Genomic DNA, 23,482 nt, shown 5'->3' with positions numbered 1-23,482 from the left:
GTTAAAAAAAAAAAAAAAAAAAAAAAAAAAGCTGCCATCGCGTATTTGAATTACTGACACTGTCACTCCTGGCAACTTATCTGCACTCTTAGATAAAATAAGTTTTTTGTTTTTTTTTTAACTTATCTTCGTCGAGCAATATTCTAATAGAAATTTTTATTTTAAAACTGAGAAGGACAAGTGATATTCATTTATTGTATTTTCTCAGAGAAGGAATTATTCCCTTCCCCGCTTAAAAAAAAAAAAAAAAAAAAAAAAAAAAGGCGAGTGAACCAAAAAGGGGGATGTCTGAAATAGAATCAAATGCGATAAAAACTATTTGTACTTGATAAAGTTGAATAGTATTAATTACATTTATCAGTTGATAATATTCTAAGGAATTCAATGTTACAGAATTCACGTATATGAATTTAAATAGTCACATATTTATTTTTTTCCAAAATATCAAAAGCCTAACTCAACCACATTTTTAACATCAAGTTAGCTGCTATGTTTTTGGGAGGTGAACATGAGATGGTTTCGTGGAGAGAGTTTTAGCCACAAGATCAGTTGTGAGAAGAGATGGAGGATTCATTGATTTAGTCATGTGATATATTTGAAATGAGTTGCGTTTTAAAACTTGCTAGACTACCCGTGACTTATGACTTGTTGGCTTACAATCTCTATCACTACTAATTCCAGTGATTTTTATTTGAAAATTCATAAGCTGTGGCATATCTGTTAAGACAGCCATCTAGCATTAATTAAAAGTAAGTCTCTTGTTCATTGTAATATAATAATATAGAAGTAAAGACTTATTTTGCTATTTAATTTTCATATGTTTTTAAGGTGTGTTCGAACACATTATGTAAATTAGATGACAAAGGAAAGCAATTAAAAGGCAATGTTGAAATTAAGTCTCCCCTCTCTAAATTTTTAGAGACATAAAAAATGTGTTTAAGAGTGGTTCAATGAATGTCTACCATTGAGAGAAGTTGAGAAATACAAAGATGGTTAAATGTGATATGGGTAAATTGTTCAGTTGATTATAAATTACAGCTAATTAGAAGAATTAAAATGGAATATTTTTTCAAATGGAACTCGATCCCAGAACTATATATTACTTTAGCCTGTATTTTTGTCATTAAAGTATGTAGGAAAAGTCTTTAAGGAACAAAACCTTGATTCAGTCAGCTTTAATATGATAATAAATTTATATACATACATACATACATATATATATATATATATATATATAATGGACTCTCCCATCGATTTCGACATATGAGGTTCTGCCACAATAACTAAGTTGCTTGGAAATCCACAGAGATGATTTCTTTATAGTGGTGAAGGCTTTGTGTAGAACCAACCACACTTTTTGGTATTACTGCTAACCTTTGTCGGTGCAGATAACTGCCACAGGACAGAGTACACCGTAGACCTCCGTTTTTACATCAGAGTTTTTCCTTCTCCTAGATGCAGGTCTTAATAAAGACTGGGAGTGCATCTCTCCCAGTGAATTAAACGTGCCTCCAGATACCAACCTGGAAATTTCTACGACTCTGCGTGGTACATACAGTGCTTCACCTTCCCAAATAGTCACCCATCTGGTACTGGCTAAGCTTAACGTTGCTTAACTTTGGTGATCTGGCAAGAACCGGTGTGTCAACATGACTATACCGTACATCATATATATATATATATATATATATATATATATGTAAGTTAATTAATCTCTTGCAATCACTGTATTAGATTGCTTTGAAGAATTCACACTAGTCCTGATATTTTAAATAAGCAATTGTTTACTATGAAAAACTGTTTCAGTTATTTATATCATGGTTCCCCAGTACTGTTGATCAAACACCACCTCTCTTATGTAATATATATATGAGCCTAAGAAATCCCACTGTGAAAGAAACTTTCACCAACTTCATATGCATTCGAAAAGTAAAAATGTATATATATATATATTCCTAAATTGGTAAAATTATTAGAATCATTTTAAATTTTAATTCTCTATTTTTTTTTTATGAACCGTCCGCATTATTATTTTTAATCGGTCCATTCCATTAATAATTCTCAGTCTTCTCATAATATTCTTCATCTTTCAACAAACAATCATTCCATCTTAACGTTTATACTTGTATGGCTTTTGGCCTTGATAAGTGGTGATTCATTAGTAGAAAAAGAAAATATAAATAAATAACATTGAAACAGTGCAATTAACCAAGCATAATATTTTGTATGTAATATATACATATATATATATATATATATATATATATATATATATATATATATATACTCACATAAATTAATATACGAAAGTATAAATTTATGCGTAAACTTTAAGTATTTACTTCAACAGTGCTCAATACGTAGGTAGAGCTAGTTAGTAAGTTATAAAATATATATGGTGAAGTGGAGGAAACGCGGAATATTCAGTGTAGCTTAATCGCCATATATATTTATAACTTACTATATATATATATATATATTTGTGTTCAATGGAGGCAAAATGCTTAATACTTGTTGGCATTTTGGTTTGTCAAAATGTGTTTGGTGTAAACATAATTCAATTGTTGAATATGAGCTCAGTTTTATTTCCCACTCACCCCTACATAGTTGGGGTTCAATTTTTATTGTATTGTGTCAATACAATGACAAAGAATCTGTTATTTTATAGCTGGCCTTTAGTCCAAACCTTTTCAAGTATAACAGCCTATTGAGCCCAGGAGATTATATACTTATACATTTAAAACTGGGCAGCTAGGGGCAGTTCAGAAACTATATCAACTAGGGATGACTCAGGGGTCATGATTAGTTCACCTTTTTCTTATCTGCTTCCTTTCGTTTTTTTTTTTTTTGTAAAACAGAAAAAAGGGATTTTTTTTGTGGACAATTAAGATTTCCATTTATATAAAACTTCATGGATTTAGACTTGAAAGATCTTGTTTGATCTCTTAGTTTATAATACTTTTAGGTGTTACTCAGACTTGAGGTATTTTGGGGGAGTGTTAGTAATTTTAATAAAATTTTTATTTTCGTAGGATTGCTAATATATAAAGATAAGAAATTGATGAGCAAGTTAAAAATAGACTGTTTCAAATGGGGCTCGAGAGACAGTTGAAGATTCAGAAAAAAATTGACTAACTTGACGGAGAAAAGAAGTAATACCTGATGTATCGATTAAAAAAAATCTTTACATTTTGTTAATAACCCCCCCCTCCCACCCAAACAAATGAATTCCCAGAGCCTTGAAGAATATGTCTGTCCTCTTTAATATCAAAATATTATAATTATTATAAATAATGTAGCGTATATATAAGTTATTATTAATGGAGAAAATTTTCTTGTTTTAGTCAATTGTTTGGACAACCAAACCTTGGTTTCAAAATAAATAAATAAAATAAAAAATGAATAAATAAATTATACGAGCAATAAATTCATCCGCCCTTATTAAAGAGGAAGTAATTGCGAGATATTACCCATGTTTACTTGCTTTTCTAATGTTAGACAGAAGTTCTTTTTTTTTTTTTTTTTTTTTTTTAAATGTGGGGAAAGGAAACCCATCTCTTCCAAAAGGTACTCTGGATAGAAACACAAATAAATACCTGTATAGTCTCATGGCAATCTCTCAAGAACGAGGGTGCATCAATAAATTCACCTCTAATCAAATATCTAAGTACATAAAAAAAGAATTAAAGTTTGTTTTTTGTCTTTTGGCTTCTTTTCGGGGGGGGGGGGGTAACAAATCAGAAAACAGCGGACAGTTTATTACTGAGAAAAGGTTGGCAGGGTTTTATTAAACGATTTTTTTTTTTTTTTTTCTTTCTCCACTCTGTTTTATTTCAATGAAATAATATATATGTCTGTGGAAATGTTTTTTGCTCCCCCCCCCCCTGACAAAAGGAGAGTGGACCTGTAAATTCACCCTTGTTCAATTATATTTCACCTTTTATTAATACCAATTCTTAATTTATGAAATTCAATGTAATTACAGAGCATATAAACAAAGAAATGACAAAAGTCTATATTCCAAGTTGCACAATGTTGACCATCTTACAATTTATTCCTTTGAAATGTCAACATGCTTAAAGGAATAAATTGTAAGATGGTCAACATTGTGTAACTTGGAATATAGATTTTGTTATTTATTTGTTATATATACTATGAACAATAAAATTTCCAATCAGTTCAGAAATATCATAAGCAGGACGGGTCCTGATGTAAGTGTGGTATTTTGGTGACTGAGATGATTCTAGTTAAGAGTAGGATAGAAATTATCATAATAGACCAAGGATGACCGACAATACCCATTATTCCCACATTTTTTATAGTCTTGTTGTGCCTAATTTCTTTTAAATGTAAATTCTTTATATATCTCTCTCTGTTTCATTCGCCCAACCCATTTCTCTCTCTGAACGCACACACACAGAATCGGCATAAGGAAAATAACTATGTGTAAAAAAAAAACAACAAAAAAAAACAGTTACTTTTCTATACATGATAATATTGCTAAAGGGCTGAAAAGTCGTTTATATTTTTCTAAGCATTCTCATATTAACAATTAGATACGTTTCTTTTAATAATTCATAATTGTTATTTTTATAGAACACATGTGTAGCAATGGACATTCTTGCTAGTTTAAAAATAGATATATCCATTTGTTTCGAACTAGTCTTTATTTACCTTTATTGACTTGAGATTCTTATTTTTGAAAAAACTTTGAGTATTTACTTGAAATGAATCTCGTATTTCAGCCTCTTGCTGGCATGCAAGGAAGTTATAAAAACAAATGCAGTTCATCTAGAAAGAATATCTATTTCTCACTTTTCTTCCTCAGTCAAAAATAAAATATGTCCCCAAGGAAAATCTGGGGGTAGAAAAATAATCTGACAAGGTACTTGCTTCTAAGAATTTGGAATATAACTTTTCAGTCTTCATATTTTCGTTTCTTTTTTTTTTTTTTGTACATTTTATTCTTGCAGTTATTTTCATATATCTTTGATTTTAATAATTTTATTAATGCAAACTAGTTCTATCGAAAATGCCCTTGTAAATTTGTTTTAACATTCTCAAATTTCAAACCCAAAATAAATTTCATTGGTGGAAAATGAAGCAGTGTTTAGTAAAGTTTAGATCAGATATAAGCATTGCTCAGACTAGACTCATTTAGCAACTTTCTTTTTTCTTTTTTTTTTCTTTTCCCTTTCTTTTTTCTTTTCCCTTTTTTCTTTTCCCTTCTTTCTTTTCCCTTTTTCCTTTTCTTCTTTCTTTTCCTTTTCTTTTTTCTTTTCCTTTTCTTTCTTTTCTTTCTTTTAGGTACACACAATTCATCAATAGGCGGTCTATACTACTAAAACGAATCAAGTTAACTCTTAATGTCCTAAACCCTGCTTACTGAAAGTTTGTATTCCAAAGATACTGCAAGATGAAACACACAATGATAACTTTTCTTTTTAATATTTTTAAAGCATTGCAGTTGAAGGGAAATAATCCGTATCAACTCTTCTGATTGCTTGCAAGTTCCAGAAAATATAAAATATACTAAAAAAAAAGAGAAACTGTGTAGTCTTTAATCAAACTTGTCTTAATAATGATTGCCAATATGTGTATGTATGTATGTATGTATGTATGTATGTATGTATGTATGTATGTATACGGCATAATCACATTGACTCACCGGTTCTCATCAGATCACCGAAGTTAAGCAACGTTGAGCCTGGCTAGTACCTGATGGGTGACCATTTGGGAATTCTAGGCACTGTATGTGCTTTCCGCTTATTTTGGCATTTTTTCCAGTCGTCCTGAACCTTCACTTGCCACTGGTATTCAACAATGTCGACCCAGGAGAGGTGTGGTTAGAGATTGCGCAACTGTTGCCACAAAAATTTCACTCGCAATCACCCTTACAGTGGCTATTCATAGTCTGTTTTGTATGTATATATGTATGTATGTATGTGTGTATATATATATATATATATATATATATATATATATATATATATAAATCCGAATTCCTGTCTGTATCCATATTTGTTTGTTCATAGTGACGTCATATCATTGTGCATATATAAATATATATATATACCTAAGCTATAACGTCATATATGACGTAATACATGACGTCATACATATGACGTCGTGTATTACGACATATAGAGGAGGGGGCAAAAATGAAAGATTCCTGAGTGACGCCGGATAGCTTGTTAATATATATATAATATATATATATATATAACTCGATTCTAGTAGCGAGGAAGATCGACCAGTCTGACTGCAACAAACTGTTCTGAACCGTTCGTTTTAATCGGTGCTATCTAAACACTAGTCGCCGATAACAGATTGATTTCGAACATATATATATATATGGAGTAAGCAATAATGCATAACACATAAGAAAAGAATAGAGCACTCCTGGCTGCTGAGAAAATGCTTAAAATAAGCGTTTAGATACCCTCTACTATAGTAAGCTTATATATATATAATTAAAGATTAGAATCTAACGGCATGTATAGGCAAAATAAAATTTAAAAAATGGAAAAAAAAAAAAAAATCACAAAATGTAAGATAAAATCACATAAAGCAATTATCAAGTAGAACAATATTTCCTTCTTTTATTGGCAAAAACTTCTTCAATCAGTGATATTTTTTTTTTACATAGGAATCACCACTTATCAAGGCTCAGAGGCCACTCGAGGATAAGGATTAATGAGTGTACAGTAGTCAATGGGATAATATCGTAGTAATCGTTAGTAGTGGAAATTTGGAAATTGGATTATTTAAGGGGACGGTTCAACAAGAATTTGTTTACATTGGACTTGAAGGCGATCATATTGTAGTCAGCTGAAAAGCAGGCAAACGGAAGAGAGTTCTAAGAAAGAAGCTTTGTTTATGGAATCTATATTTAGGTTTAGGCACAGATAAAGAGTGGGGGATATTATTGATAGTGATTTCAGCTAGAAGAGTGTTTTACATGAAAGTTTGGCGACGGGGCGGGGGGATCATAGATTGAATCTCTTTTATACAATATACATCCCTTGAATAAAAGATATAAAAAATAAGCAGTAGAATGTTTTCTCATATATGCAGCAGGACACAAAGTATGTTTTAGTGGCTTACGTATATGGGTACAAGTGTGAGTGACTCAATATAGGGTTGGCCCTGACGCCTCTACACAAACTTTTAAATATAGGTTAACATTTTTTATTTTTTTACCTTTGGATTAGGATCAAAGTATAGTATCTATTCTGTCCTTAGAGAATGCAAAATCCAACTTGTCTGGGGTATTTTCTTTTTTTTTTTTTCTTCTTTTTTTATCTTAATCGAGGGTGCCTCTTTTTAGGGAGCTGAATATCGCCCACATATATATATATATATAAAAACGACTTTTGCTTTCATGGAGGAGAGGAGGTGGGATAAAGAGGAACTTGTAAATTTAATCCCTTTAATCTGTAGTGGCTAAGTTTACCATCATCAAGATAAGATTAAGGGTTACAGGACGAAAGTAACTATTAAAAATCAACTTTACAAAAATTTAAAAAAAAATGACCAAGTGGTCAGTAGGATTACCTAGCTCCCCTACACACCATAAAAGTATGTGCCTCTCTTATAAACTAGTCTGGGTGCCCAGCATTGCCCGGGTGTTTGGAGGTGTGTGTTAAGCAAAAAAAAAAAAAAAAAAAAAAAAAAAAAGTGGTAGTGGGCAGGCAGGCTCGAACCCATACTGCAAAGGAGGAAAAGAACGTGAAAAAAAAATGTGACGTCTTTGCTGTTATGCCCATCGGCAAACTGGAAGTGACAAATGTTTAAATCAAGGCTAGTCAATCAAAAAGATGGGATAACTTTCAAAAATATCAGCGAAAAATGCGACCCCTCTCGATGTAGAAAAGTGTCCAGTTGAGGGTGAAGGAATTAATGTTTTTAGCCAATTTTTCGATATTTGTCATCCGAAGGGGGGGGGAGCTTCAAAGCGATACAGATCTCGTGAAAATCCGTCGCCTCTGTCAAAAGTTTTTGGCAGACATACTTACATTCATACATTTGATCAGATGGGTGAGATTTATATTATAGACTAGCGAGGGGTACCCGGTGTTGCCCGGGTGTTTGGAGGCGTGTGTGGTTTTGGGTAAATCAAAACTCCGGGGGGGGGGGTTAAAATAAAAATGTTTTGGTAGGTAAGTATGAGGATCGAACCCGAACCCTTGAGGCAAAGTTGGAAATTAAAGTGGGAAAAAAAAAGAGTGCGATATTAACCATTGGGCTACCGCAAGATGCTAACGGAAACATGTTTGAATTTATTTAATTACTTAAATTAGCAGGTGCACGTTTTAATCACTTAATGAGGTCAATTTTTGACTGCGGGGTAGCATTTCATTTAGTGCGGGAATGCCTTTTTTTTTTTTTTTTCTCCCAAGATGCTGGGGGTAGGGAAAAAGCTCCACTTGTCCAAATTGAATAGCAATTGTTTGATATATGGAAAATATTTTTCACATTGATCAAAGCTGATTGCTTTCGGACATTTCCGCTGATAGACGGAAAATACCGCCAGAATTAGTGTCACTTTTATTATAGGATAAAGACTAATCCACATGCGGCGAGCGACAAATGTTGAATATTTATCTTCCCGAAGTCGAGCAAATTAAATAGACAGGCGAGCTCCGTTGTTAACTCTGAGATATTATGATTTACATGTGATATAAAAAGTTTTAAAAAGTTGTTAGGCGACCGACCGCTTCTCTGAAAAAAGCCTTTTGTAGACATACAGAAAAAGTGAACATACATACATACATACATTTTCGCTTTTATATTTATAGATTAACTGTCTGACAGGCAGTGCGATGGTATGAATAGGAATTGATATTCAAAATATTTATTTGCACAAAATATAAAATTACATTATGAACAAATTAGGTACAAGGCCATTTTAAAGTGTAGGGATGATTGGTTTTGTTGGTCATCCTTGGTCTCCAATGCTTAAAATTGTCTATCATACTCTTAACTAGAAATATGTTACCACAATACCACATTCACTCCAGGGGCTATTCTACTTAAGATAACCCCAAATTTAAAAAAAATTGTATTTAATTATTTACACTAATAACATTTCCTTGATGAAGGAATGGGGAATAAACAAGAAACAACAAAAATGCGTTAGTACATTGACACCAGTCAAAAGTGCGTTGTCATTTTTGACAACTAGTCTAACATTGACACCAGTCAAAAGTGCGTTGTCATTTTTGACAACTAGTCTAACAGGTTGAACTGTGGTGGTTTCTTCTAGTACTACTCTCTTAAGCTTACGTATTGTTCGCATCAGTTCTTCTAAGTCCACCCACCCAAGCTTTGCTTTCTCTTTATGAAAAAGATTTGGTTTATGGACAATCATCTGAGGCACCACTAATAGGGAATGCCAATGGGGCAGCTCAGCAGTTTTTGCAATGAGTCAGATGTACTACTCTTTTTTTTTCTTTTTTTTAAGGGAGTCGCTGCTTATCAAGGCACAAAGGCCACTCTTGTGCACTAGCCTATCCTCCCCACTTCCCAGCCTTGTGTCAAATTTTCCCATGGTGGGAAGGGAGGTTAAATATTGTGTGCGTGTGTGTGTGTGTGTGTGTGTGTGTGTGTGTATATATATATTAATTCCTAGATAGAATGAATATACTATTATCAAATACATGATTTCTTCTTTGCTATTATTAGATATCTGTTATTTCTTTTTCATATGGGTAATTATTCACCTTTAACCATGACATAAAACCAAATGACCCACGTACACACACTTTTTTCAAAATCCGGGATGAATGTATCCAAGTCTTGATGAATTTAAAAAATATATTTTCAAATATGTGACTAAACTCCTATTTAAAATTTGTGCCAATCGTGCAAAAACATATCGATTTTAGACTTACAACAACAGGCAATAACACTGGATGTATCCTTTTTTCTCTTTACATGGGGATGATCACTCGGGGATGATACCATTGGCTAAATGAACAGAAAAAAAAAGTAAAGTTTTCTTGTGAAAAAGGCGTATTACACCTAAAGTCTAAAGAAAAAAAAATGATTTTAATCATTAGATAAAATATTTTAAAACATTATTTTATTTTCTAAAATTTTCAAATTAACCTTACAAAATAATGTTTTCAAAGATGTGACCAAACTCCTAATAAAAATAAACCTATTTAGGAGTGTCATTATATATTTTGCCATGACATAAAACCAAGTGCTCCCACCCACCTAAAGACCCAATGTAAATGTTTTAAAAAATCCTTTGATGAGTTTAAAACCAAATCTTTATGGGAGTGTATGCTGAGGATGGATGAAATCAATTATTACCTAAAAACTGACATGTGTTGTTTGGAAAATCCCCCCCCCCGCACACACACACACACACACACACACACACGCACACATATATATATATATATATATATATATATATATATATACCTGTCTAGCCGCACTGATGAGCAGTGCACAGTGCTGTATGTGGATGACTACGTATATATATATATATATATATATATATATATATATATATATATATATATATAAAAGTCACTTTCCCCCCCCCGCACACACACACACACATATATATATATATATATATATATATATAGTGTATCACAAAATTGAGTACACCCCTCACATATCTTCAAATATTTAAGTATATCTCTTCATGGGACAACATTGAAAAAATGGTTTTTTGACACAATGAAAAGTAGTCTGTCTGCAGTATATATAACAGAGTTAATTCATTTTCCCCTCAAAATATAGTCATTTAAAGCTAAATCTCTGGCAACAAAAGTGAGTATACCCCTTATGAAAGTTGTCAATATTAACATACAACATGTTAACTCTTAATATTTTGTGTGGCCACGATCATTATCAAAAGCTGCCTTTACTCCCCTGGGCATGGAGTTTACCAGTGCTTCACATGTAGCCACTGGAATGCTCTTCCAATCTTCAATTATGACATCGCAGAGCTGGCAGATATTTGAGACTTTGCACATCTCCACCTTCTGCTTGAGGATGCCCCAAAGATGTTCTATTGGGTTCAAGTCTGGAGACATGCTTGGCCAGTCCATCATCTTTACCCTCAGCCTCTTCAGTAAATCAGTTATTGTCTTGGATGTGTATTTTGGGTCATTGTCATGCTGGAACACTGCTCTGCAACCCAGTTTCTGGAGGGAGGGGATCATGCTCTGCTGCAGTATTTTTTTTTTTTTTTTTTTTTTTTTTTTTACAAAGGCATCACCACATTATCAAGGCCCAGAGGCCACTCAAGGATAAGGGTTAAAGAGTGTACAGTAGAAATTGGTCAATATAGTAATCATTAGTAATGAAAATTTGGTAAATTTAATAACTTATATTGAACGGCTCATCAAGAACTTATTTACTTTAGACTTGAACACAACCATATTGTAGTCAGCCGGAAAGCAGGAAAACGGAAGACAATTCCACAGGCGTGCAGTTCTAAGAAAGAAGCTTTGTTCATGGAATCTACGTTTAGGTTTAGCCACAGATAAAGAGTGGGGGAAATTATTGATAGTGTTTACAGCTAGACGAGTGTTTCTTGTGAAAGTTTGGCGAGGGGGGACCAAAGATTGAAGCTCAGTTGAACACTTTCCATGAAAATAACGATACATCAGAGACAAACTCGCAACATCTCTTCTGTGAGATAGAGGTTGCAAGGAGGAGAAAAGGACATCTCCTACGAGGCTACGAAGTCTATTTTGAACTCTATCAAGGCAGGACAAGTCCTTTCTAGCAGCTCCTGCCCAGATGTGGCAACAGTATTCCATCCTTGGACGTACCTGGCTCTTATATAGGTAGAGAATAGCATCAGCAGTGAGATATCTACTGGATCGATAGAAAGATCCCACCATTTTTCCAGCGGCCTTGGCAACAGATTTGATATACGTGTTCCATTTAAGATCAGGAGTAATGGTCAAGCCCAGAAGCTTGTCAAAACTTGAGGCCTCCTGAAGACGAGAGCCATTCATTTCAATTGATGACAAATGTGGATTAGAATGTTGATGATGTAAAGAGAGAAGCTTGGTTTTAGATGCATTAAAAGTAACCAGCCACTCCTTTCCCCATTGTACTACGTGCTCAAGATCAGAGGAGAGAGAATTGGAGAGAACTTGCTCGTTTACTGTCTTAGATGTGGTACCATAAATGGTAGTGTCGTCAGCATAAATGTCTACAAATGATGTAAGGATATGATTTGGAAGATCATTAATGTAGATTAGGAAAAGAGTTGGGCCCAGGATGGATCCCTGAGGGACACCGGCATTAATACTGTGAGCTTCTGATTTTTGCCCCTCAACTACTACTCTTATGAACCTATCAGAAAGAAATGATTTAATAATTGAGAAGACTTTTCCAGCTATACCATAGCTAGCGATCTTATGAAGTAAACCTTTATGCCATACCCTATCAAAGGCTTTAGATATGTCAAGAGCAATTGCTCTAGAAAGATTGCCACCGTCGAGAGATTTGCTAATCCTATGCGATATAACTGTAATGACATCTGCTGTAGATCTAGCAGAACGGAAACCATATTGAGTGTCACAGGTTTTTCTCAATGGATGTAACTCTCCAATACCTGCAGCACTCATACAGCCCCAGATCGTGGCATTTCCACCACCATGCTTGACTGTATGCATGACACACTTCTCTTTGTACTCTTTGCCTGGTTGCCGCCACACATGCTTAAGCCTATCAAAGCCAACCAAATTAAATTCCTTCTCCTCAGACCATAGCACATGGTTCCAGTAATCTATGGGCTTTGTTGACATGTGGTCAGCAAACTGTTTGCGGGCTCTCTCATGTATTGGCTTCAGAAGAGGCCTCCTCCTGGGGCGACAGCCATGCACACCAATTTGAGTAGTACAAAGATAAGTGTGCCATGCCTACAGTTAAGCATGGTGGTGGGAATGTCATGGCCTGGGGCTGCATGAGTGCTGCAGGTATTGGAAAGTGACATTTCATTGAAGGAAACATGAACTCCAACATGGACTGTCAAATACTGCAGCATAGCATGATCCCCTCCCTCCAGAAACTGGTTTGCAGAGCAGTGTTCCAGCATGAAGATGACCAAAAACACACATCCAAGACAACCATTGATTTACTGAAGAGGCTGAGGATAAAGATGATGGACTGATCAAGCATGTCCTCAGACATGAATCCAATAGAACATCTTTGGGGCATCCTCAAGCAGGAGATGGAGGTGTGGAGAGTCTCGAATATCTGCCAGCTCTGCAACGTCATAATTGAAGAGTAGAAAAGCATTCCAGTGGCTACATATGAAGCTCTGGTAAACTCCATGTCCAGGGGAGTAAAGGCAGTTTTGGATAATGATGGTGGACACACAAAATATTGAAAGTTGACATATTGTATATTAATATTGAAAACTTTTTGTAAGGAATGTACTCACTTTTGTTTCCAGGTATTTAGCTTTTAATGGCTATATTTTGAGTTATTTTGATGGGAAAATAAATTAACTCTGTTATATATGCTGCAGACAGACTATTTTTCATTGTGTCAAAAAATCATTTTTTCAGCGTTGTCCCATGAAGAGATACTTAAATATCTAAAGAAATGTGATACACGATATATATATATATATATATATATATATATATATATATATATATATATATAATGGTTGCATAGTTTGGTTTCCTAGATGTAGATCCACTGAAATCCATGTGTTTATTAAAGAATGTTCCATGGGAGGACCGAGCAGGTATATAATATATTTATTATCCAAACATTATTGACTACATATGTGCATACATGTTTTCCTTAACCCCCAGTTACCTGCATGCATAAACTAAAAATCCCCTCCTTCTTTTTTCCAGAGTTGAAGTCACACTCAGTTATTTTTTTTATATACAAAATGAATGAACCTTAGTTTTCGTTTCAGTGTTGCGTCTTTTTTTTTTTTTTTTTTTTGGTCTGATGTGGTGGGTCTCTCTAAATTGAGATTCCACTGAAACATGGATGCACATATGTAATGAATAATGTTTGTATAATAAACATACTCTCTATTTCTCTCTGTATATATATATATATATATATATATATATATATATATATATATATATATATATATATATCTGCTCTATCATTATTTTTATGACAAGTGCTCTTCTGAGCATCAATCTATGATTCCTCTTGGGAAACTTTCACAAAAACACTTGCCTAGCTTCAACTACTATCAACAATTTCCCCCACTTTCAATCTATGTTTTAATCTAAATGCAGATTCCATGAACAAAGTTTCTTTCTTAGAACTGCCCGCCTGTGGAACAGTGTTCCACTGGCCTGCTTCCCAGATGATTACAATACGATAGCCTTCAAGTCCAATGTAAACAAGTTCTTGTTGAGCCGTCCCCATAAGTAATCAAATTCTACCCAATCTACACCATTAACGATTACTAAACTACCAACTGAACATTCATTAACACTTATCCTCGAGTGGCCTTCGAACCTTGATAAGTGATAACTTTTTTATGAAATAAAAAAATTTATATATGCAGAGAGAGAGAGAGAGAGAGAGAGAGAGAGATACATATACACATACTTAGAAATGACTTGGTTAAAAACTCATGAAAACCTGTTATTGCTCCTATTTTGCAACCAAAACTATTTATTTCAAAGATTTTTTGAAAGTGACTAATATAAAAAAGTAAATTACTTTTAAACAAAATGAAATTTGTTTGAAGATTTTGTTTTCTTTAAATAAAACATTAAAGTGAAAGCCCACCTACTGCTGGGAACAAGTTTAGGAAAAAACGTACGTACAATATTTCTCTTTAATCAAGGCAGATTAAAAAAATAAATAAATAAAAACTTGTTTTTTACTTTATTGCATGATGCTTAGAGGATCTTTGTACACTTTCTGGGTATCCTTCCATATCATTTGATGCTTTGCCATTTTTTCCATCATTAACAAAGGAAGCTCTACATCACTGTGGATCTAATCAGTGCAGCGTTTTGGAGTCTGACCACAAAGTCTTTTACTGGGAAATCCATTCCTGAATGCACTGAATACATTGTTTCGGACAACGTGGCCAAATCGGTCCATTTTTCTTTTCTTTTTTTTTGATAGACTTGATGTTATTTCAAAACCCAAAAGCTTTATTTTTAGTTTGGGTTATCCTACAGTTATCCAGATGAGCTTTGCCGAACATAGTTCTCAAATAATCATTTTTGAATAAAGAGAACCTGTGCTCACCCTCTGACTTTAACGTCCACATCTAAGAATTATGCGTAGCTATTGGAATCACAAGTGCATTTTAGAGTCTGTGTTTCAAAGTATAAGACATTTTTCTGTTGCAGATAGAAGAATTTCAGGAGAGATGTATTTTTAGTTTGTACCTTAAGCAATACCAACTATTTATAAAATTAATAAAATAATTTCAATATTGTTTTATTATCTGTGTCTGATTTTAAAAATTTTGTACAAACATTAAACATGATATAAGTAATAAAAGTAACAGAACGGAATTCTCGGGAAAACTCCAGTCCCCCCCCCCCCCCGGTGCCTTTTGGGTTAAAATGGCTAAAATTGATACTTTTGTGCTTATTAAAAAAAGATTGATGCCTTGGATTTTTATAAAACTTTCTGAAAAGTTGTAACTAACTGATTTCTATATAATTTTGTTTGTCTATGCTTCGCGATAACTCTGGATGTGCCCCAGGGGCTCTTTTAGGGCTAATAAAAACACTCCATTTTTGGGACTATTTTACCATATTTGTCCCAAATTTTCTATGTATGTCTATTTAGCAGTTTTGCATGGTGCTGAACTCGAATTTAAATATGTTAAGGCTTTGGGGACTTTGGGGGCTAAAACTGCACAGTTTGTTCATTTTCACCAGGATTTGACATCCCCTGGGGGCTAAATGGGGGGGGGGCAATGCTGAACTTAGTAATTTTTTCCATGCCTTGTTCACTGTGTACTCACGGGGGACCATGCATGCTTCACTTGTTTTACTTAAAATTAGTTATATTATTCAATAGTAGGTAAATAATAATTACATTGTTGTTTTCTTGGCATGATATAAACGGCAGTCATTCTCACATGGTATTATTAATCCTCTTTTCTTAATAATGTTTAATTTTTACACCTCATTTATTTAAAAAAAAAAAATGCATTTTTCTTTCATTTCATTTATTTTGACTATGAACAGCTAACAAATAATAATATAATCAGAAAAATTAGGAGTGGGTGGAATAAGATCAGAGAACTACTGCCATTACTAACCAGCATAGTATTACCACTGTAAATCAAGGGAAGAGTCTATCAAGCATGGGTATAGAGTGTGATGACGTATGGAAGTGAAACCTGGCCGGTGAGAGTCGAGGACATGCGTTGCATGAAGAGAAATGATATGAGGATGATATGATGGATGTGTAATATAAGTCTTACAAACAGACTTAAATATGCTGACTTCAGAGGAAGATTAAATCTTAACAGTAGAGCGAGATGTGTGCGGAACAGGAGATTATATGTGTATGGTCACATTGAAAGAATGGTTAAGAGAAGATGTGAAACAATCGAAGTAGCTGATTCAAATCACAAGAGGGGAGGGTAAGGAAAACATGGGAAGCGATAAGGATGGACTTGGCTGGTTACTTTTAATGCATCTAAAACCAAGCTTCTCTCTTTACATCATCAACATTCTGATCCACATCTGGCATCAATTGAAATGAATGGCTCTTGTCTTCAGGAGGCCTCAAGTTTTGACAAGCTTCTGGGCTTGACCATTACTCCTGATCTTAAATGGAACACGTACATCAAATCTGTTGCCAAGGCCGCTGGAAAAATGGTGGGATCTTTCTATCGATCCGGTAGATATCTCACTGCTGATGCAATTCTATATCTATATAAGAGCCAGGTACGTCCAAGGATGGAATACTGTTGCTACATCTGGGCAGGAGCTGCTAGAAAGGACTTGTCCTGCCTTGATAGAGTTCAAAATAGACTTCGTAGCCTCGTAGGAGATGTCCTTTTCTCTTCCCTGCAACCTCTATCTCACAGAAGAGATGTTGCAAGTTTGTCTCTGCTTTATCGTTATTTTCATGGAAAGTGTTCGACTGAGCTTCAGTCTAACTTTCACAAGAAACACTTGTCCAGCTGAAAACACTATCAATAATTCCGCCCACTCTTTATCTGTGCCTAAACCTAAACGTAGATTCCATGAACAAAGCTTCTTTCTTAGAACTGCACACCTGTGGAATTGTCTTCCATTTTCCTGCTTTCTGGCTGACTACAATATGGTTGTGTTCAAGTCTAACGTAAATAAGTTCTTGATGAGCCGTTCCATATAAGTTATCAAATTTTACGAATTTTCATTACTAATGATTACTATATTGTCCAATTTCTACTGTACACTCTTTAACCCTTATCCTTGAGTGGCCTCTTGGCCTTGATAATGTGGTGATGCCTGTGTAAAAAAAAAGAGAGAAGGAGGGATAAATAAAAACCTGGCTAGAGATACTGTTCAACACATACCAGCATGTAAAACGTACGTCAAACTGATGATGATGACTATCGCTTTTATTGGCTGATATAATCATCATAACCGACAACATTCAAAATAGCAATTGTTCACTTATGAAAATTTTTTCGATTGACAGATTGTGTGACGAGGCACTATCTTGTCTTTTGACTTGATTGTCTCGTAAGACAGGTTTTAAAATACCAATCTAATCCCTCATTTAGAATTTTCACGCCCCTCCAATTTCTTTTATTTGTTGCTGCTCTTTCTTTTTTTCACTTCCTTTTATGGCTGACATGTATATTTTATGTGTCCGCATAAAATGTTATAAGGAGATATAATATTTTATGTAATGATTTTCAATATTTACTTCAACAGTACTCGGTACGTGAGTAGAACTTGTAAGTAAAGCTTGGTAGTAAGTTATGAAAATATATGGCAATTAAGTTACACAAACTCTTTTTCTGTATTTCATCCCCATAGAGAATTGTTAGGCTAAAATTTTAGCCAGATGATTCTCTACAGGGATGAAATGTGGAAGACTGTCTGGCTTAACTGATATATATTTTGATAATCTTATATAGTGAATAAATGACAAAATCTATATTCCAAAATTCATCATGTTGACCATCTTATTATTTATTCCTTTAATTCAGTTGACATTTACAATTCTTGACAAGGAAATAAATAAGATGGTTAACATCATGAATTTTGGAATAGTTTTTTGTCATTTATGCACTATATTGCTCTGTAATTACGGTCAGCTTCTTAAATAAGGATTGGTATAAGAAAATATATTTCTACAGATATATATATATATAATGTTAGCTGTACCTACTTGGCGTTGCCTGGGAATTTTTAAATGATTGTTTCCTGTTTTTATAAATAGCATAAATACTTCTAATTTTTTTTTTTTTTTTTTTTTTTCAACTTTAAATTTCTAAATAATTAGAAGCTCAGAACCATCAGAAACCAAATCAGCAGGCTAATAGATGGGGTGGTGTGCTGATTACCAACGAATGCAGGGAAGGGGGAAACAAAGCACATACTTTCTCTTCGGAGTGTGAGAAGAGAGAATAGAAATCATATTAAAACATAGAACCATTAATTACACAAAAAATACAGAATGTATATTAATAGCATCGAAATTACACAAGAGACCGCTACAAAAAATAAATAAATAAAATAGAGATGGAATAAAATTTTGGTACTAGTGCAGAGAGTGATCCGGACATAAATAATAACGTTATTATTTAAAAAGCCATTCTTAACATGTGGAGGGGAGGGTGTTTTGTATCTATTCTATACTTCAACCTTACAATTGAATAAAAAAACATATCATAAAACTTTAATTAAACTTGGAAATACGATTTAAAAAATAGCGCGGATCACTCTCTGCACTAGCACCAAAATTTTTAACTAAAATTGCATTAACCCTCAGCAACCACTCCACTTGTTTACATAAAAAATCTTGCCAAGACTCTATCTATCTATCTATCTAAAAAGTGACCTTGTCTGTCTGTTCGAGAAATGGTTTCTACCAAACTCCCCTGTCAATTTTTGGTCTACAAACTTGAAACTTGATATATAAAAAATTTGGACCTGTGGAACAAATTCAGTTTGTTCTTAAGCCGTTAAAAATAGCTGCTAAGGGATAAAAATTGAAAAAAATTACAACGTGGTAGGCACATTTCGACTTAAAGTGCTCTTGTACACATGTGCAAATATATAAATTTATATTGTCGTTTAATTGTTAACTATTTCTTATCCATTTGACGATAGCTGTAATGGAAATAACTAAGGCTGGAGTACTATATGTTTTGGTTTCGATTCTAGCTGATGGCACCCAAGTCATAGATGTTTTTTCTTTTTTAAATGGCTACTATGTATTGGGTATAATATAATAATTAATATAGTATTGGCTTTATGATAAAAAATCCGAAATTTGCGTAAATTAACATATATTTAAGCGTATTTTATGACTGGCCAATACCAGGCAGCCTGCTTGCATAGTCTAAGTGATCTTAAGAAGTTGTGATGTGCTTAAAATGCAAAAAAAAAAAAAAAATCATCCCTGTAAAACAAAGCACAATTGTGATTATTTTTATTTACTTATTTATATCTGTCCCATCGACGAAGTGTAGCATCCCTCTGCCTGTTCTGCAAGCACTTGTACCCCCTCGACGTAAATACCCCCCCCCCCGACAAACCCTACAAGCAGCAACATCCCACCCCTTCACAGTTTAGATCCCTAGATGTAAGTGACCCTTCTACTCCAGTAGTTTCTTCCCCAGAACTGCTAGACTTTGGAATTCCCTTTGGAGTTCCTGCTTCCCCAACTGTACTAACATGCAGAAGTTCAAGTGTAACATGAACCGACATCTTGCTGCCCAACTCCCCACATAATACCCCTGTAGCTTATGTCCCTGATAGTAGCCCCCTACATCAAAGTGGCAATGTGCCTTGTTTGGGATGAAAAAGTAATGCAAACATTTTTTTAAAATATATGTATTTTTGTATGTCCCACAGATCGCTGCAAACTAACTAAATTTGATGTTCTTACTATATCATTAATTTTTATTAACTCCTGAAGATGTCTATTTGTACAATGGATGAAACGATGTAAATGATAAAAACAATTTAAAAAAAAAAAATGATGTATTTGTGGTCCAAATAAATCTAAGTACTAATGCTAGTAATTCTTCATCTTTCAGGATAATTCTGATGAAGAGATGTGTTCTTTGGTTTAAATCTGTGAATTTCTTTGAATAACAATCTGACAATTTAATTTGTTACTACTTCTATTATATAAAGGGCAGTTGTCTGTGTCTATGTATGTTTATATGTCCAGCTGAAAGTTAAAAACTGCAAAACAAAGAACCACAATGTCTGTATATTCTTGATCAGCATTGCCCTAAATGAATAATATCTTAAATTTAGAAAAAAAAATTAATTCTCTGGATCATGGGGGCAGTTTTTCAGTGATGTTCTGTACAGATTTGTAAAAAAAAAAAAATGCAGACTTATTTGTCGAGGAATCTATTATATAAATAAGTTTTGTGTGTGTGTATATATGGAGAGAAATGGGCTTGGTGGAGATGACAGAGGGTGTTGCTGTGCGAGAGAGAAACAACAAAGGAGGGGAAAAAGAGAAAGATAGAGAAACAAACAGAGAGAGGTAGAAAGATAACAGTTTTTATAGCGATATTAGACTTTTGCTCCAGGCAAAATCAAGTCGCCCTGCTAATTTTAATTTTAAAAATAATCTAATGCCTAAAATTATGCAGTCTCTTTTGTTGGTCTATTTATGCATTATAGCCTAAGCTCCTGCAACTTAAATATTTAAATCCGTTTAGGTCTGTATAAAACAAGATTTACTAAAGTTAATAAAATGAGTTTCTATTTTATTAATTTCTCATATTATTCAGAATATATTTTAATTTTAAGACCCCTTTTTCTCCTCTGAAATAGATAACATATTAATGAATGCAATTTTATCTGGGAAATTACATGTACTATTCATAAAATAATCTAATTTAGACCAGCAAAAAATGTTATTGCAATTTCGTTCGTACAAGGTGGTCCGAAAGTCTTGTTACTCTTGCGAAAAGTACATGGTGATCCAAAAGCTTTTCTACTCTTACCAAAAAGTAATACAGCAAAATAATGGTCCTAAAATCGATTTATTTACTTAAAAGACTAGCAACACTAAATAAAAAAGAACAAGTAATCTTTATTAATGTCTTTATTTATTGCGGACTATTATTCTCATCTTTCTTAGATGTTGTTTCACAATGTTTCTGCCAACTATTCCTCTGGTCTTTGTCAGGTGGTAACACGACATGATAGGAACTCCGAATCTCCTAACTGCATTCTCAGCAATCACTACCATCCATAGTTGTTGTCTCACCACATTTTTGGCCAAGTTCGCCTCTGGCCGGCTTTGGGTAGGATTGAAACCGCTATCTTAAGACAATTCTCACCTGGAGCCATAGAGATTCAACGTTTCTATCCACTGCGCCACGGCCCCCTATCCCATCGCGGTTACCACCTGACGAAGGCCAGAGGAATAGTTGGCCGAAACGTCGTGAAACAACATCTAAGAAAGATGAGGATAATAGTCCGCAATAAATAAATTAATAAATAATACTCATCTCAATAATGAATTCCAATTAGCAACAATAAATAAAAAAAGAACAAGTAATCTTTACTTATGTATAAAAGGAACTTCGAGTGTGTGTTACTTCAATTTCATTCCCTGTGGACTTCAAAACAGCTGGGACGATTTTTATTAAATTTCATGCAAATGTACTTTTTGCACCTGGGAGTGTTCTTAAATAGGTTTTGCATCAGAATACATCTGATAAGTATCGAAAATCGATAATTGAAAAATTCTGGGCAACGTCAAGCCTCGTTGCGAGTACAATAATAGAAAAAAAGAAATCAGGTTCATCAACTTTCATTGACGCGCACATATCGAGAAGGTCTGTATGGATATTATTATTTTCGTATTGTTTGGATTAATCGGACTTCTGTTCTCATCTTGAGTGTTTTCTAAATATCAAACATGGCGACTTATAGAGCTGAAGAAGGTTGGAGGTTATATCGACCGAAACATTGTGCAAATAACACTCAAGATGAGAACAGTAGTCCAATTAATTCAAATAATAGGAGCAATCATTCCTCATCCTAACAAGGCCAATAGCCATTAGTCGCATGCTCTCATGTAATTAATGAATGCGTGAATGTAGGATTGACATGAAATTCTTAAAGATAAACTAAAATGACCGAAAAATGGGCTGAAATGGCTTAAATAAATAAAAAGTAAATGACTTAGAATGACTTTAATGAACTTAAGGATGAATTGAATGCTTAAAAATTAACTGGAATCCTTCAAAAACAACTTGAATGATCTGGAGAATGACTTGAATGGCTTTGAGACTGACTGGTTGTAAAGTGGGTGATCATTTTACATCAAATTAATACAGAAAACTGATCCCCCACTTTATATCACAAAGTTACAAACATAAGTACAGCATGTAGTAAGAACAGATACTACACTTTGATCATGGCCAAAAGGCCAAGAAAAGGGTATTTATTTGCTCCCCTACCGAGAAAATTAGGCACAAGGCCGATTTTTAATGTGAGGAGTGAAGGGAAATGGGGGCCAACTCCCCGGGGAGTAGGGGAGCTGGATAGTGACAATTGGTATGAAGGGTTGCCCCTACATTGACCAAGGTCTTGTCTGTGGGGTTTCCCCCACATATGGTCTTTACTTGCAGTATCTGCCGGAACGGATACTACACTTTGATCTTGGCCAAAAAGCCAAGAAAAGCTTTATTTAGCCTTTCGGCCCCGGCCTTGGCATTATCTACTGCCAAGGCCTCATTTGGGGTCCGAAAGCACTTAGGCACTAAGGCCAGTAAGGGGGATTGGGGGAAAAAAATGGGGTCTTTGCTGAACTAAGCAAGACTTGTAAAAACAAGTACTTTATTAGGTATAACTATTCTAGAATCGCTATCATATTACAACAACCGCCTACATTCTTACCAGGACCTACTTAAAACATCAACTCGCCAGCTTATGGGATGGCATTAAAAGGCCAAGAAAAAGCTTAAAAAGCTTAAAAAGCTAAGAACAGCATGTATTAACAACAGACCTTTGATCTTAACCAAAAAGGCCAAGCACAAAAGTGTTACGGACAGACTGACGGAGTGACTTATAGAGTCGCTTGCACGCGGCTAAAAATTCAGAACTGTAATACAATCAAATCTTGCTACTATACCACCCGTCAAGACCGAGCAAAAGTGACATAGTAACAAGGGTTTGTAAAAACCGACTTATTTTCTCAAATATAAACGCCCGTGGACTAAATCTAAAAAATGGATGATTAAAAAAAAAAAATGAAAATTTTGATATCACAACATACACAACAGTGACATAGTAGCGATATTATGGGGTGGCATAATTTTGCCGAGCAA

At 34.2% G+C, this 23,482-nt stretch overlaps 1 protein-coding gene and 2 pseudogenes across 4 annotated transcripts in view; 2 read left to right on the top strand and 1 right to left on the bottom strand.

The window, feature by feature from the left end:
• The window catches only part of LOC145241384 (uncharacterized), a 366,249-nt gene that overhangs the window by 30,005 nt on the left and 312,762 nt on the right, over positions 1-23,482 (top strand). The gene's annotated exons all lie outside the window — the stretch shown is intronic.
• LOC145241916 (5S ribosomal RNA) lies at positions 5,642-5,758 on the top strand (annotated as a pseudogene).
• On the bottom strand, positions 22,457-22,594 carry LOC145241785 (U2 spliceosomal RNA; annotated as a pseudogene).

Source organism: Euprymna scolopes, chromosome 20 (assembly GCF_053919585.1).
Source record: "Euprymna scolopes isolate OS-2025 chromosome 20, ASM5391958v1, whole genome shotgun sequence".
NCBI lineage: Eukaryota > Metazoa > Mollusca > Cephalopoda > Sepiida > Sepiolidae > Euprymna > Euprymna scolopes.
This window is presented reverse-complemented; position numbering and strand designations above follow the sequence as displayed.